Raw genomic sequence first — 16,414 nt, 5'->3', positions numbered from 1 at the left:
TTCTTAGTATTTCAGCCAAGTCAGTATTATTCAAGGGAAGAACTATCCCAAGGGGGAGATGTATTATAATGCTCGAGTTTTCATGTCCTAAAACGCTCAACTTTAATTTACTTTACTAAAATAGATCTAGCATAAGGTAATAATTACTCATAAGTTGAGTCTCTCATTTCTATTCCAGCCTTATACCCATTCTCATGTCATTGTTTATGTTCATGAAATTCAGTTCAGTTATGTATCATATTTTAGACTCAGTCATGTAATCATGTTTCCAGTCAGGCATATTAGTCAATGATCTCAGTTCTCCCATTATTCTCAGCTAACCAGTCTCATTCAAGGACGAATGTTCCCAAGGGGGAGAAAATATAACACCCCATATTTTTGGGCTAGAATTCAAATCATTGTTCCTATTCATACAGACTTGAACCTAATTATTCTATGTTTATAAAATATATGATATGGTAATATCCTTGTATATTGATCAAGGTCATAATACCCTCCTAACTCAAAGACGAGATGAGAACTTTTCTATTGATATGGTTTTGACAAATACTCCAGCTAGGCTCTACTTTAGATGAGTCTATCTCCTAGAATATATTGATTCAGGTGTATTACTATATATCAAATGGAAGTCCTTTGAGTCTTCTTTCCAATACACTTGATTTCACCGTAATCCCATAGTGGAGTGGAAAGTTATGATCATTTTACCTCAGCAAGTCTGTCTATCAATAAAGTGATGACTTGAGGTGATAATCCATCAACTAGGCGATGACTTATCAACCAAGTCATCAGCCTTAATCAAAATATGATCAACCTCAGCTACAAAGTGACGACTTGAGGTGATAATCCATCAACTAAGTGACGACTTATCAGCCAAGTCGTAACCCTTAAACAGCAAGGGTCCAAATCAAACTATGGGTTGATGACTTAAGTTGATAAGCTATCAAATAGTTGATAAGCTATCAACTAATTCATCAACTAAAAATTTCAGCAATTGTTATTTAGCTTTGTAGGGGTATTTTGGTCTTTTCCTCACCCCAAAACTTACCTCCCACAACTTAAATCACCTTATAAGCGTATTTAGTCATTATCAATCAGTTTTTAAAAGCCATTAACCCTCTTTATTCCCAAGAGCAATAGTAGGGTTTCCTCTCAAGATCATCTCCCAAGAACAAGATTCAAGCCCTTCTTCAAGAAAACCAAGAAGTTGTGTTTTCCAATCTAAGAACGTTCAAGAAAAGTTAATTCTCTTTCAAGATTAAAGTTTTAGGGTATGTGTGATGTTCATTCATGGGTCCTTTTTACCCATGGAGTCTAAGAATACGTTTTCAAGTTTAAAATTATGATATTTACATGTTATTATGAGTTATATCCATGAACTTTCACGAATTTTGATTTTTATACTATTTTTAAAAATTATTTTCGTTGGAATTATCCCTTGACATGTTTGAAGGATGATATTCGCATATTAAAACCTAAACCCATGATTTTCATATGGTAAATATGGTATTATCACATGATTTAACTATTCCCATGCTTTATCTCATAAATCCCATATGTTTGATGAAATGCCTAAATGATTGGGTTTTGAACAATGACTACTTATTACATGTTTACAATGAAATTACATATTTACAATGAATTACCTCCATGAAACCCTTATGAAATTCGATCATGTATTACGTTTCCAAGAGTTTTGATATTAAGAGCCCTTACATATTTGAAAGTTAAAGTGTGTTTATCTATACCTTGGTAATTTGATTTCAAGTTATGATTTCAATTGTTTTCATGTGGAATGCATTATAGTATGTTTTAAATATTATGGTTTTCATATCATGTTCATGCGAATTCAGAATAAAACCCCCATTTTATGATTTGGTCATGTGATTGTGATATCTTATCATGTTTAAAAGCACCCCCATGTTAAAGTCTTGACCCCAATGTGTTTGAGGAAATGCTTAAGTAAATAATTATGAACAATGATTTCCTTCCATGATTTCAAAGATTTCATGTGTCCCTATTTTTATTGTTATCGAATCCTGGAGGTTATGAATACCCGAAATTTAGTTGTTTACTTAGTATCAGTATTTTTAGAATGGTTCAAACATGTATGAGCATTGCCAGTTAAGTTAGTTATCATATAATTTTTGGTTGACAAGATGTCTTTCTGCTAGTTTAGGGTTGACACAGCCATTGTTAGTACCCATGGAACGAAACTAGCACTCTTTTAACTGGGGTCACAGATTGGACCCCGATTAGCTCAACTTTGGGGCGTGTCGGTTAGATGATACCTCCCACATTTTCAGTTTTAGTATTTAGTTTAGAACTCATTTCAGTTTTGCTTGACCATAGAATACAGTTTATCAGTTATTCAGTTATCAAATTTCAGTATTTCAGTTTACAGACTATTTCAGAATCATGTTATGTGCTTGGTCATGCATTCTCATATTTTACAACATTCACGCTTTCATATCAGTTATTCAATTATTTCATGATATTTAGTCATCTTTACTTCATGCACATAACCCTTGCATATCATTCTAACCTCGTCTCGTGTACCAGTATATTCAAAATACTGAATGCATACTAGTTTCTTGTGTTATTATGTCTTATATCATAAATCCGGATGCTCAGGTTCCCAACCGTACTTAGACATTCTAAAGCATCATCAGCAACAGCAGTGGTGATTCCTCATATATCGAGGACCATTAATGTGTATTTCAGTCCCTCGGTTCTGAAGTCATTCAGAGTTAGTTGGGGGCTTGTCCCAATAACTCCTCAGTTAATTAGAGGCTTTTCAGACAATTTTAGATAGTTAGTCAGTTTATCAATTGTTATTATCAGTCTTTTCAGTATTTTTTTCAGATGTTTTCATAACTATGATATTAATCAAATGTTTCAGTATTTAAAACCTTATGTTTTTTCAGTTAAATTCCGCACATATTATTTTGTTATCTGTTTTACTCAGTGCACACAGTAGGTACCAGCTCATAGGTTAGCTTATGGTCTCTTGAGACTGTAAGCACCGTGTGGTGTCCAGGGTATATTTCTGGGGTGTTACACAATGTTAATCCTTGTGGAGTTTTATGAATTCTTATCCCTAAGATCACATCATCAACTTTAAGATCTTTCATATCAAACGTGATCTCAATCATTCTTTTTGTAGTGTTTATGTCAGAAACATCTCTATTGATGATCAATATGTCATTCTTATACAAACAAATAATGAATTTGTGATTTGGAGTGTCTTTAATGCAAACACATTTATCACATTCATTTATCTTAAATCCATTTACCAACATGTTTGGTCAAAATTTGTACGCCACTGTTTGGATTCTTGTTTTAGTCCATAAAGTAGCTTAACAAGTTTGCATTCTTTTCTTCCTTTACCAGAAACCATAAAACCTTTGGGTTGTTCCATGTAAATTTCTTTCTCTAAGTCTCCATTTAAGAAATATGTTTTCACATTCATTTTATGGATTTCAAGACCATATGCCGCCGCTAATGCAACCAACAATTGAATGGACGTTATCTTTGTTACTGGTGAATATGTGTTAAAATATTCAAGGCCTTTTTTTATTTAAAGCCTTTTACAATAAGTCTTGGGTTATATTTGTCAATAGTACCATCAACTTACATTTTCCTGTTGAACATCCATTTAGAACTTAAAGGTTTATTTTCAGGAGAAAGATCAAACAACTTCTAAGTATGATTACTCATAATTGAATTAATTTCACTATTGACTATCTTTCTAAAAGGATGGGTCCTAAGACGACATTACTTCTTTAAATTTTTAAGGCTCATTTTCAAGAAAAAATGTTATAAAATTTTATTCGGAGAAGGTAGAAGTTCTTTGATGTGTATTTCACCTTGGATTCTCATCATTAAATCCATTCTCTTAGTTCATCTCGAGGTCGATTAAATCCTTCACTAGATAGCTCGTGTCCAGTTTTATATGGATAAATATGTTTAAAAACTCAACATTATCTGATACAATTATCGTATTTTTGTAAATATCCAAATGTTTGAATTTATGAACCAAAAATTTCCATATGTTACTGCTTGTAACATACCTGATGAAAACATAGTCCACAATTTTTTATTCTATTTTTATCTTTTAGGTATAGGAATTTGAATTTTGGCTAGACACCCCCATACTTTAAAATATTTCAAGATGGATTTCCTTCCTTCCATTTTTTATATATACTAAAATGTGTCTTACTATGGGGAACTCTATTGAGTATTCAGTTTGTTGTAAGGATAGATTTCCTCCACAAGTTTTACGGTAAATCTAAACCTATAAGTATGGAATTCCTCATTTTCTTTAATGTTCGGTTGTTCCTTTTCATAATCCTATTTGATAGAGGTGAATACTGGGAAGTTGTTTGATGGATAATTTCATTTCCAAACATATCTCCATAAAAACAGATTCTTACTTTCCACCCTTATTGCTTTTTATCATTTTAATATTTCTATCCAACTAATTTCAACTTTAGTTTCATATTGCCTAAACACGTCTATTGCTTCATCCTTACCATTTAGAAAATAAATACAACAGTATCTACTGCAATCGTGTAAAGACCCATTTCGTCGTTATTAAATTATCCATAATAAATTCATGAAAATTCATTTCTCAATATTAACTTGGGTCCAAAGAGCAAATATTTTAATTGTTATGTAACCACAAATTTTTCGGCGAAGATTTTAGCCTTCGGATGTGTCTAGATAGACTCAAGCTCAAAAAATTTAATTATCCATGAGTTCTAATATCAATACTTTCATTTTAAATTTCTTTTAGGATGAATTAAGGTAGTACAATATCCCTAACACATAGTTAAGTTTATAACTTTCTTTTCGATACAATTTCAATATGGGTTTCTATTAGGGCTAACTTCAAACGACTATATCTCCTATAGTATTAAAATTTAAGGGTCTCACTACCTACCAAATCAAATATCTCTGAGTCCTCTTTCCAACGCAACAAACTGTTCCTCAACTCAAATTTAGAGTAAAAGTTATGACTTTTTTAGTGAGCACTGTTCGGGCTGAAATGGGATTTTGTTGTAGCAAAAATTCTGATAATATTTAAATCAACTTCAGCCGTATTTTAGGTATAAAATTCTAAATTTCATTCCCTAACCCTAGAGAGGTGATTTCCCAAAGCTTAAGGTGAAATTCCTTCATTGAGGTAAGTTTTTTCATTATTTTCTTCGTGTTTTAATTCTTTAACATCTTAGAATCCTTAAAAAAAACCTTTAATGGTGGAATTCTTTTGGGAATACTCATGGGTGTTTTTAATATGACTTAGATCTGATTCTAAACTATAAATTAAAGATTTCTAACATGAATTTCATAAACTAGATTATGAATTTTGATGGTTAGAAAACTTGAATTCCATAAAGATGAGACCTTTAGCATAAAAACTCTATTAATGGAGTTGGGTTAAGCTTGAAAGAACTAATTCATAATTAATTAAACTTAGGGATGATATAGACCTTGAATTAAGGGTAGAATTAGAGGGTTTGAATTCCCAAGATATTTGTTTGAAGAGTAATTATTTAATTAATCATATAATAGCTTGATTTTTAGATGATTGATTATTTCAAGGCATGAATGAAAGAAAAGAGCATATTTGTTACAGCTTATTTTTTCCAAAACTTTGGCGTCCAGGTAGGCTAGGTTTAATGACTAGAAGATTGTGTTATTTTATATTTTCATAATTTAGAATTGATAGGAGAAAGCATGTCTAGGTTTACGGGCATGGAGTTGAGGTGGAAAAAGACATGAGAACTTAACTTTAATCCCAAAAATTATATTATTGATTAATTATATGATATTTGTGATATTATGTGCTATGTGCTGCAATGAGATTATTGTAAATCAAGGATATGGACATAATAGTTCTTAGTTGTTCTGGTGATGAACCTAGTTGAGTTATAATGATATTAAGTTGTATGTATTGGACAATAATATGGTGAGGAGAACCATGTTATGATTAAGTACTAATGAGCATAGTAATATCTAAAGGATAAATAGCTCAAATTAGTGTGATGATTGTATTATATGGAAAGAGGTAGTGACATTTTAATAATTAATGAGTAAGTAATTCTGCAATAGTGACTTGCATGCTTAAGTGTTAAATTGTGATTTATTTTATGATATTCTTATTTTGGTATTGATAAAAACACTTTATGATTAGATGCCCATGAGAGGCTAAATTGGTGATAATGATAATTTATTGAAAGGTGCTTATGAGAGGCTTGTTTGATAATGATAACTCTTTCTATTAATGCCATGAATGACTTGTTGATGTATGGATTGTTGATGCGTGTATAAATGATTATTGAAATTTACTTGATAGAATTATCTCATGACTTTAAGTGTACTTGTAAACTTGGTAGATTGTGTTGTATGTTATGAGAAAGTGTAAATTTGATATTGATATTACTTGTTTATGGTGGATCGGGTACCGCACCGGTATGGATATATATATGTTAGATCGGGTACCACGGTGATACGAATATGTATTTGTTGGATCGGGTACCACGCTAGTACGGATAGGTGTATGTTGGATCGGGTAGCACGCCGATACGAATGTGTATGTTGGATCGGGTACCATGCCAGTATGGATATGTATGTGTTGGATCGGGTACCACACTAGTATGGATATATGTATGTTAGATCGGGTACCATTCCGGTATAGATATGTATATGGTGGATCAGGTACCACGCCGGTGTGGTACATGAACATAGATTGTTCCCTGCAAGTCATGACTATTTGGGAAAAAATAATTCCCATAGCATGTGTGTACATATTTGTGTTAAGTCTGTGGATGTTTACAGTATGGTTGATACTCTTGATGGTTATGTAGCTTGTTTGTAAGCACTATTTGATCTGTTATTGTTGTATTGTTGATTCATTGGGTATTTGACTGTGTGAGATGTATTTGAAGAAGTGGAACTTTGTACTTACTTATATATTGGTTGACTTGCTTCATTTATACATGTTTTAATCGTAGCTTACCAGAATGGCTAGTTATCATTCTTTGATATTATAAAAGAGCATTTAGTTGTTAGCCCGAGAGTTTGGTGTGGGTTGTCTATGATTATGGGTTTGTTCCTGTGAATATGAGTAATGAAAAAGATAAGGTGAATAAAGAGAAATAGTGATGTATTAGAATTGGATTATGGTTGATTGTGTGGATTAATGAAGCTAGAGTATGTTAGTAGTGAATTTAATTCTGATGGAGTTGGAAGAGTAATTGGATGATGCAACTTATATAGGTTAACTAATAATGTTATTACAGCCTTGGTTGAATTATATTTCATTCAAGATGTCATGATTTATTTTACTTAATTCTATTGTATGAGTATATGAACTTACACGGTCGGTCGATGATGCCTACTAGTACATGTGGTTGTATTGACTCTACTCTTCTACATTCCTTATTGGGGTATAGACTAAATGTCGGTTAGTTTGCAGTTACTAGATGGATGACGATATCCATCACTAACTTTTGCACTTTCTTCCTGGCAAATGTTAGAGTCCTTTATTATTTATTTCATTGTCAGTCAATGTTGTAATAGGTAGCTCTTGTACATGTCTGGCCAAGTCTTGGGATAGTGAAGGACGTTTGTAAGAAGGTTTTGAAAATTTTTATTTATTTCCATTTAATTTACTTTATATTTTCTTAAAAAACAGAAGTCTTCCACATATTTTTAGTTGGGTAATAAGGGTTCTCCTGGCTACTTAGAATAGCGTAGGTGCCCGTACGGTCCATTAGTCTGGGTCGTGACAAATCGTCAATAAAAGTTATGAAATACTTTCTCCCACCATGATATGGTGTTGACTTCATATCACAAATGTCTGTGTGAATTAAGTCTAAGGGATTGAAATTACTTTCAATCGACTTATACGGATGCTTAGCATACTTAGATTCCGCACATGTTTGACACTTTGATTTTTTGCACTCAAGGTTAGGCAAAACTTCTAAACAAATTAGTTTTCACAAGATTTTGTAATTGACTTGTCCTAAACGTTCATGCCATAAATTATTTGACTCAACTAAGTAAGAAGACTAACAACTTTTATTCATATCAATATTCATTATATTTATCTTAAAAAGGCCTTCTGTGAGGTTAACTTTACCTATATACACTTCTCCCTTACTAATTAAAACTTTGTCTGAAACAAATACACATTTGAATCCATTCTTGGTCATAAGTGAAGTAGAAACTAAGTTCTTTCGCAACTCTAAAATATGAAGGGCATTATTTACCGTCACCACCTTGTCCGATGACATCTTTAAGCAAATCTTGCTTGTTCCTTCCACCTTTGTCGTAGGGGAGTTTTCCATGAATATCTTGTCATCATCTTGAGTCGGAGCATAAGATATAAATAGTTCTTTGTTGTCACACACATGGCGGGTGGCGCCTGGTTCAATTCACCACTTTCTAGAGTTTCCAACTAGATTGCACTATGAAACATAGCACATAGATCATCCACATCATCTTTGGATTCAACCATGTTTTCTTGATCCTTTTTCTTTCCCTTTTTTAGAGCCTGACAATCTACATACTTGTTATCCTGATGTTTTTTCAACTTTGCCACAGTTAAAGCAACTTTCTTTGAATTTCTTCTTAAAAGGATTGCCTTGTTATCCTGAGGCTTTTTTTTTCTTCTATGATTTATTAAGATCATCTTCCACAATGTTCACTCCACTTATTGCAGAATTCCCTGGATACTTCTTTTCTATTGCCTTGTTATCCTCTTCATTCCATAACCTCACAATAAGGTCATCAATAGACATCTTCCTTGTGCTTATTCTTTAAGTAGCTTTTGAAGGTTTTCCACAAAAGTGGTAACTTTTTGATAATATCAGCTACTTAAAAAATCATTCACGTCCAAATCTTCAGCTAGGAGATCATAGATTATGACTAGAAACTCTTGGACTTGGCCAACTACAGCTTTATTGTCTACCATCTTGAAGTCCAAAAATTTGAATAATACATTTCTTGTTTCCGACATCCTCTATTTTTTACTTCTTTTCTAAAGCATCTCAGAGTTCCTTTGAGGTCTTCATATTACTGTACACATTGTACAAGTCATTTTGTAGGCCACTTAGAATGTAAGTCTTACACAAAAAGTCTGCTTGCTTCCAAGCTTTCGTTACCATAATGTATATTTTTTGGAGTTTCTTTCGACAATTTTGGAATACTTTTTGTGATGAACCTTTGCAAACTCAGAGTATTCAAATAAAAGAACATCTTTTACTGCCAACTCTTGACATCAACACCAAAAAATTTTCCTAATTTTTCCATCGATGACATGGCAAGAGCAACATTCGTACGACTTGAACTAGCAATGTTAGTGGTTGCAACATTCATCGTTTCATCATTGACTTGGTTATCAATAGTCATTTTTCAGTCACAAATAGACAAATACTTAGTATTTCAGAATACTAACAATAAAGTTTTAAAATTTTAAATAGCTCGTTTCTAGTTTAACAATTAAGTTTTTCTATTCTTCCAGTCGTCAACCGAATTATCTTTGACTCGTAAAAAACTTTTTATATCTTTAAATCACTATCAATTTCAAGCAGAGTAGAAAGACAAAAGGCTTTAATCTTCAAAAATCAAAATACAAATTATTGATGCATCATGGAAACATGGCACTTTTGATGCTTAAAACAAAGAATTCATGATGAAAAAGACCAAAACTGATCAAGATACGAGTCATCTCACGATTCATATACAAAACATACGACTCATAGGAGGAATCGAACTAATAAGGAAGTGAACACCAGGACCAAATGCCAAGTAAGGCTAAGATACAAAGTATTTATAAGACTCGTAAAATAAGTATACGAGTTGTGTCAACCAATCATAAGCATTCCAGCATCAAAGACTAAAACAAAAAACCAAGTGAAGAAAAGATACAACTCATCCATACGAGCTATAAATTGAGTATACAAGACATACAGAAAAGTTGTAAGCATAACAGAACCTAAGATACTGTTCAAATATTAAAGTATCAGAAGTATACGAGTCAAAAGTTTGGGTACGACTTGTATAGGGATGTCGTATACAAACCAGTGTTCAAGACTTAGAAGAACAAAAGTCCTAGATGGATACGAATTGAGGACATGAGTCATACATTCAGGTATGACTCATAATAAAAGGTCGTATGTTGAATAGAAAGTTAAAGCCGTGGGAAGATCAGACACTGGAATGGATACGATAAGGCAGGGTACGATTCGTATGATGCCGATACGAGTGAAGACCCAGTGATACCGACTGCTAAATTAACCTTACCTTTTCATTTTTATTAGGATTTTAAGGTTATTTTGAGATACTATAAATACCCTAGGATTTATCGTTTATTAGGTTACGTTCTTTTACATTCTTTTACATATTATTACAATACTTTCACAATTGTTCTTGAGATTTTAGGGTTTATTCAATTAAAGACTTTGGAATTTAATCATCTTATTCTTGTGCAATTGATTTTATGTGTTCTTCATTGATAATCATGGTTTCTTGCACAACATTAGCGGCTAATCTCCTCGACTAGGGTTTTGGGAACCCTGGCAGATTAGCTACATAGAGGAAGTGTGAGATTCAACTATTTTAGAGTTTCTACATGTATCTTAATCTTCTTCATAATAATTAATTTCAAGTATTTGCAGTACCATGAGATAGCCTGTATTCACATTCATCCCCATAAGGGAGATTGTGATTGGGAAAATAAGATAAGACAGTGAATTGGTATCCTTCTACTGATGATAGGCGAAATTACGCGCCTATATCAATATATTTTGCCCATATTTTAGCCTAGTTTCGAGAACTAATTATCTATTTCGTACACTTTTAGTCCTTTTTCCTGTAAATGAGCTAACAAATGTGATTAGGAAAGTTTCAGGTATAAATGATGCAAAATACAGCAATTTATGGCTTACTTGACGCAAAAGAAAGCTCACAAACGAGATGGAAAGGAGCTGGACGCATAAAGGACTAAATCTGCTGCATGGAAAATCTGTCCCGGGCTAAAACAGCATTTCTGAAGACTTTGGGACTTACAGACACAAAGCTGGATTTTTGCCATAATACATTAACCTAGTGCAATTAGGTTATGTGTTTCATCATTCTATTTGGATTATAATTTTGTAACCTTACCCTAGTACAATTGGGTCAAGGATTTCATTAGTATATTAGGATTTGGTTATTTATTTTATTAGTTTAGTAGGAGTAGGATAGGAGTATTATAAATACCCTATCATGTTAGAGATTTTCAAGAAGGGAGACATTCTGACAATTCATTCATCTCCTTACAATTAAGACATCTTCCTACAACCCATTCTCAATTCTTCATTCTTCTACTCTTAAATTCCACAACAAGAGAATCGTTACTTGCTACGGAATCACTAAAACCACACGCCAAACACCTACTATTCACGCCATCCACCATGCAAAACGTGATATCCTTCGCATTCATGGGTAACTAAATCTCTTAGTTGGGGTTATGGAAGCCGAATGAGTTACTATCTATAGCTATGAGTTTGTGAGTTCAAGACAAGTATATTGCTTATATCATTATTCTCTTCATCTTAAATCTACATTCTTTGCGGTTCAAACACAAGAACACGCCATTCTAACATCTAACCTGTTCGAGAGAAAGGTTATTTGTCTAGAAAAGAAGACGCATAGACCAACGCCAGTCTAACATCTGACTTGTTCGAGAGAAAAGTTATTTGTCTGGAAAAGAGATAATGTCAAGGTAGTAGGACACCCTTTCCTATTAAAAAGCTAGTGCCGTACCTGGACTAACTTCTTGGAGAATTCGTACCGTTAGTCACGCTTTAAGCTCGAGAGAGTTAAAGTGAAATAGTCCTTGTTTAGGTCGAGAGACGCTTGGATTTACCATCGACTACAATTCTCTATAAGCAATTACATGTCAAGACTCTACACACTCATAGCCAATAGAGACGTATACCTCAGAAGGTGGACATAACCCCAACGCCTCAATTCTCATTGTTTACAACACACGTGACAATCTCTCTTTATTTTGCTATTTTCAGTTCTTACATTCTTGTTTTGGTTACATACTACAATCCCCCCTTTCCTACGAGACTTGCACTAAAAGTCTAGTAATTTCTCTTGCTTGTTGGCCAAGCTATTCTCTGTGGGATCGATACCCAACCCAGGTTGGGTTCTATATTTGCTAACGACCGCTTTACACTCCCACGAGAGCTGTAGATTGAGCGTTATCATCTACCTCCACTTTTTAGTCCCCACATCCCATCTAATCACTTGATCCTACCCAGTAATAGTGAACTGAGGTCGTAACAAGGGATAACTAAGTGACACCCTGAGACTTACCCGATAAACGGTGAAATTTATCTTCTAGCTTACCCGACAATTGATAATACCTATCTTGTAGACTTTACATGCAGAACAACAGAATAGTTTGGTTGACCACGAGAAATTTATGGAGTTAAGAAGCCAAGGGTACACAATCCTAGTGTTCGTCTCTTATTGATTATAACTCAATAGTACTCTAGATTTGGTGACTACTTACAACTGATACTACAAATCCCCCCCACTTACTTTCCTGTACTGCCCATGGATTACATCAAGTCAATCAACTGTTCACCTTTTCCCTGTGGGATCGGCCCCAACCTAGTTGAGTTATTATATTTGCAATCAACCGCAATATAATTCTAAGGGGAGTATAGTTTTGGTGACATTAAATTTTGGTGTTGTTGCCGTGGAAGATGGTTCGAGTAGTAAATTGAATTGGTAAAGTTCATGGGGTTTAGTTTATATTTTTTATTTGGCATACGTCGGTGTATGCCAAGTACTAGGAGTAGAGGCAATCCCTTACTCCCATTTGATCCAGAACTAGAAAGACTCCTTCAAACTCCGAGAAGGATTTTAGGACAAGTTAGTGAAGGGGTTCAAGATCCCCTACAAGTGGATCTGAACACGGAACTCCCACATGAGCAATTGTTGGAGTAAGAATGTAGAGAAGCCAAAGAGGCCAGACTTGCTGCGGAGGCAGAAATAGCTCAGCGAGGTGGAATAGTCTGTCCTAGACAGGTTGTTGATCGTCGAGTTTAGAGAGATAGAGCTTTATTTATTTTGGCATATCAATACTTAGACCCATATAAGGAAGATGATGAAGATCTGGGTTATGTTGAGCCTACAGAGTCTGGAGCCATTGTTCATCCCGCATTAGCCCCTAATGTGAAGTTTGATATCACTAGTCTTATGATCCAATTGTTAAATCTGAAGGGTGTATTTTTGGGTGCAGCTAAGGATGACATAAATATACACCTTACAAATTTCTTGAGATATTCACAAATTATAATATTACAGGGGTTAATCAAGAAGAATTGAGATTGAGGTTGTTCTCATTCTCTTTGACAGGTAAAGTATCACTATGGTTAGGGAAAATTTCAAGAGGATCTATCACTACTTGGCATAAGTTGAAGACACATTTTTTGAGTAGATTCTTCCCTCCTGCAAAGATGTTACAATTGAAGTATGAAATTTATAATTTTAGACAGCTACCTACAGAGTCTATGTATGAAGAGTGTTTTCAATTTAAGAAAAAGATGGTTATGGTATCAAATCACAGAATCAGAGGATCTAACTTGTTTGACATCTTTTATAGATCATGGAATGATAGTTCAAGAGCTATGATAGATACTATTTTAGGAGGAGTATTTATGTATCTTTGCTGGGATGCTGCACAGAAAATGCTAAATGATATCGTGGTGACCAACCGAGGATGGTATACTCGAGATTCAAAATATGGTGGTGGTACATATGCTATTGGATAAATAAATACTTATAGAGAAGTGAATGGCATGGTAGCACAAGAGTTTGCATGGCTTCATACAAATATTAGGTTGTTTATGAAATAATTCACATCAATGAGTGCTAAGAAGGTGATTTAGTTGTGGCATAGGTATCTACTTCCAAACCATTCGAGATCGAATTTGAAAAAGAGTCAAAGTATCTTGATGGTAGATTGGAAAATTTTTTAGCCCAAGGGCAAGGGAATTAAGGTTAGAGCTACAATAATGACAAACACAGAGATAGGAGTAGATACATAGATGGTGATTGGCAGTGTAAAGATGACTATAAAGAGAATAGTGACAAATATATTCCATCAGGTAGTCGAGATATAGAGTCTAAAATAAAGGTACTTTTGTCTAAGCTGGTAAAAGGGCAAGAAAGTTAAGAGAACTGCCTGAAGGATATCAAAGTTGATCTGTCAGGATTGAACCAGAAAGTGAATCATATGCTACAGCAATCAAGAAATTGGAGCAGGAATTTGGTCAAATATTAGCCACAGTGAATCAGAGACAACTTGGCACTCTTTCAAGCAATACAGTGGTAAATCCCAAAAATGATAGTCAATGTCATGCCATTACCACCTGAAGCGGTAAGATTACTTCAAACACACCTGTACCCACAGTTGATGAGAAGAAGAATGAGGATGAGGTGGTTGATGTGGAGATTAGCAACAAGCAGAATAAAGGAGAAGAGAAGGCTACAGAGCCTATGTTGAAGCCCATTCCAAGGCCCCTTCTCCCTATCCACAAAGAATGAGAAAGAAATAAGAAGATGGTAAGTATTAAAATTTTTTGTTTATGTTAAAAAAGTTGACTATCAATATACCACTTGTAGAGGCATTGGAGAAAATGCCAAGATATGCAAAATTTATGAAGAAATTGATCACCAAGAAAAGGTCAGCCAGTTAGGAGCCAGTCGACAATATTAATCATTATACAGTTGTAGTTACTAGATCTTTGGTAGAGAAGAAGGACACTAGCTCTTTCATAATACCTTGCACTATTAGGTATTTCAACTTCACTAGAGCATTATGTATCTTGAGGGCTAGCATCAACCTCATGCCCTTTGCTATATTCAAGCAGTTGGGGTTGGGAGATCTCAAACCAACTACATGAGGCTAGTGATGGTTGATAGAACAGTAAAGAAACCTGTTGGTATCCTTTATGAATAGATTGTGAAGTGGACTTTAAAGTCCCAATTATTTTGGGAGGACCATTTTTAGCTAAAGGTAGGATGCTGATTGATCTAGAGAAAGGATATCTGATGCTGAGACTCAATGATGAATAGGTGACATTCAGCGTATGAACATCTATGAAGCACCCTGATGAATTAAGAGTGGTATCTATAATTGATGTATATGATGAGGAGACAAATTCATTTCATGAGTTGATGTAGTTACTCTATAGGATGGTAGTTCTGATACAGTTGTTCCAGTTGAAGAGAGACTAGGTGTCGAGGTAGATGTGATCATGAATTTTGACTCTAATAGTATCGGGGAGTATGAGGACCTAGTAAGTGCACTGCATAGGAGTGGTTATAATTTTGTGCCAAAGAAACTTGATTTAGACTTGAAGAATAGAACTACTCGACCTGCTCACTCATCCATTAAGGAATAACCAGTGTTAGAGTTGAAGAACTTTCTATCTCATTTGTGATATGAATTTTTAAGGGACAACAATACTTTTTCGATTATTATTGTCACTGATCTGAGACAGCCAAAATTTAAAGCATTATTGTTAGTATTATCGAGATTCAAGATGGCCATTGGATGGTCCATTACAGATATTATGGGTATTTTTCTTGGTTTGTGTACTCACAAAATACAACTTGACTCGAATTATGTTCCATCTATTGAACCAGCATCGACTCAATCCTCTTATGCAGGAGGTGGTGAAGAAAGAAATAATTAAGTAGTTGGATATTAGTGTAGTGTGTCCTATTGCTGATAGCTAGTGGGTCAGTCTGATATAATGCATTCCAAAGAAAGTTGGAATTACTGTGGTGCCTAATGAGAAGAATGAGCTAGTGCATATGAGGCCAGTCAATGGATGGAGAGTGTGCACTAATTATAGAAAATTAAATGCATAGACTCAGAAGGACCATTTTCCTATGCCTTTCATATATCAAATATTAGATAGATTAGCAGGCAGAGAATCGTATTGTTTTCTTGATGGATACTCAGGCTACAATTAGATCACTATTTGTAATATCACATATTTTCCTAGCTTAATTTAAGTCTTAGTACATGAGTAATCCCATATAAAAATTTTGAAATACTCATTATTTTTCAGTTTAGAGCCTGCCATTGTGTAGAAAATTCAATTAGCTTTCCAACGATATAAAATTTGCCCAAATTCGATACCCGGGTGAAGAGTTAGAGCCATTTTTGTAAGACAGTGTACCACTTGGAATGTCAGCGCGTCGCGAAGCCAAGCCAAATGGAAATTGTCACTTTCCAGTGCTCCATCGCAATATTGGCACGTCGGGCCACAGGCCCAGTTCATAATTGTTCTTTTCCAGTATTCCAACGCGATTCTACCACGTCACGCTGAGT

Source organism: Capsicum annuum, chromosome 6 (genome assembly GCF_002878395.1).
Source record: "Capsicum annuum cultivar UCD-10X-F1 chromosome 6, UCD10Xv1.1, whole genome shotgun sequence".
NCBI classification, from domain to species: domain Eukaryota; kingdom Viridiplantae; phylum Streptophyta; class Magnoliopsida; order Solanales; family Solanaceae; genus Capsicum; species Capsicum annuum.
This window is presented reverse-complemented; position numbering follows the sequence as displayed.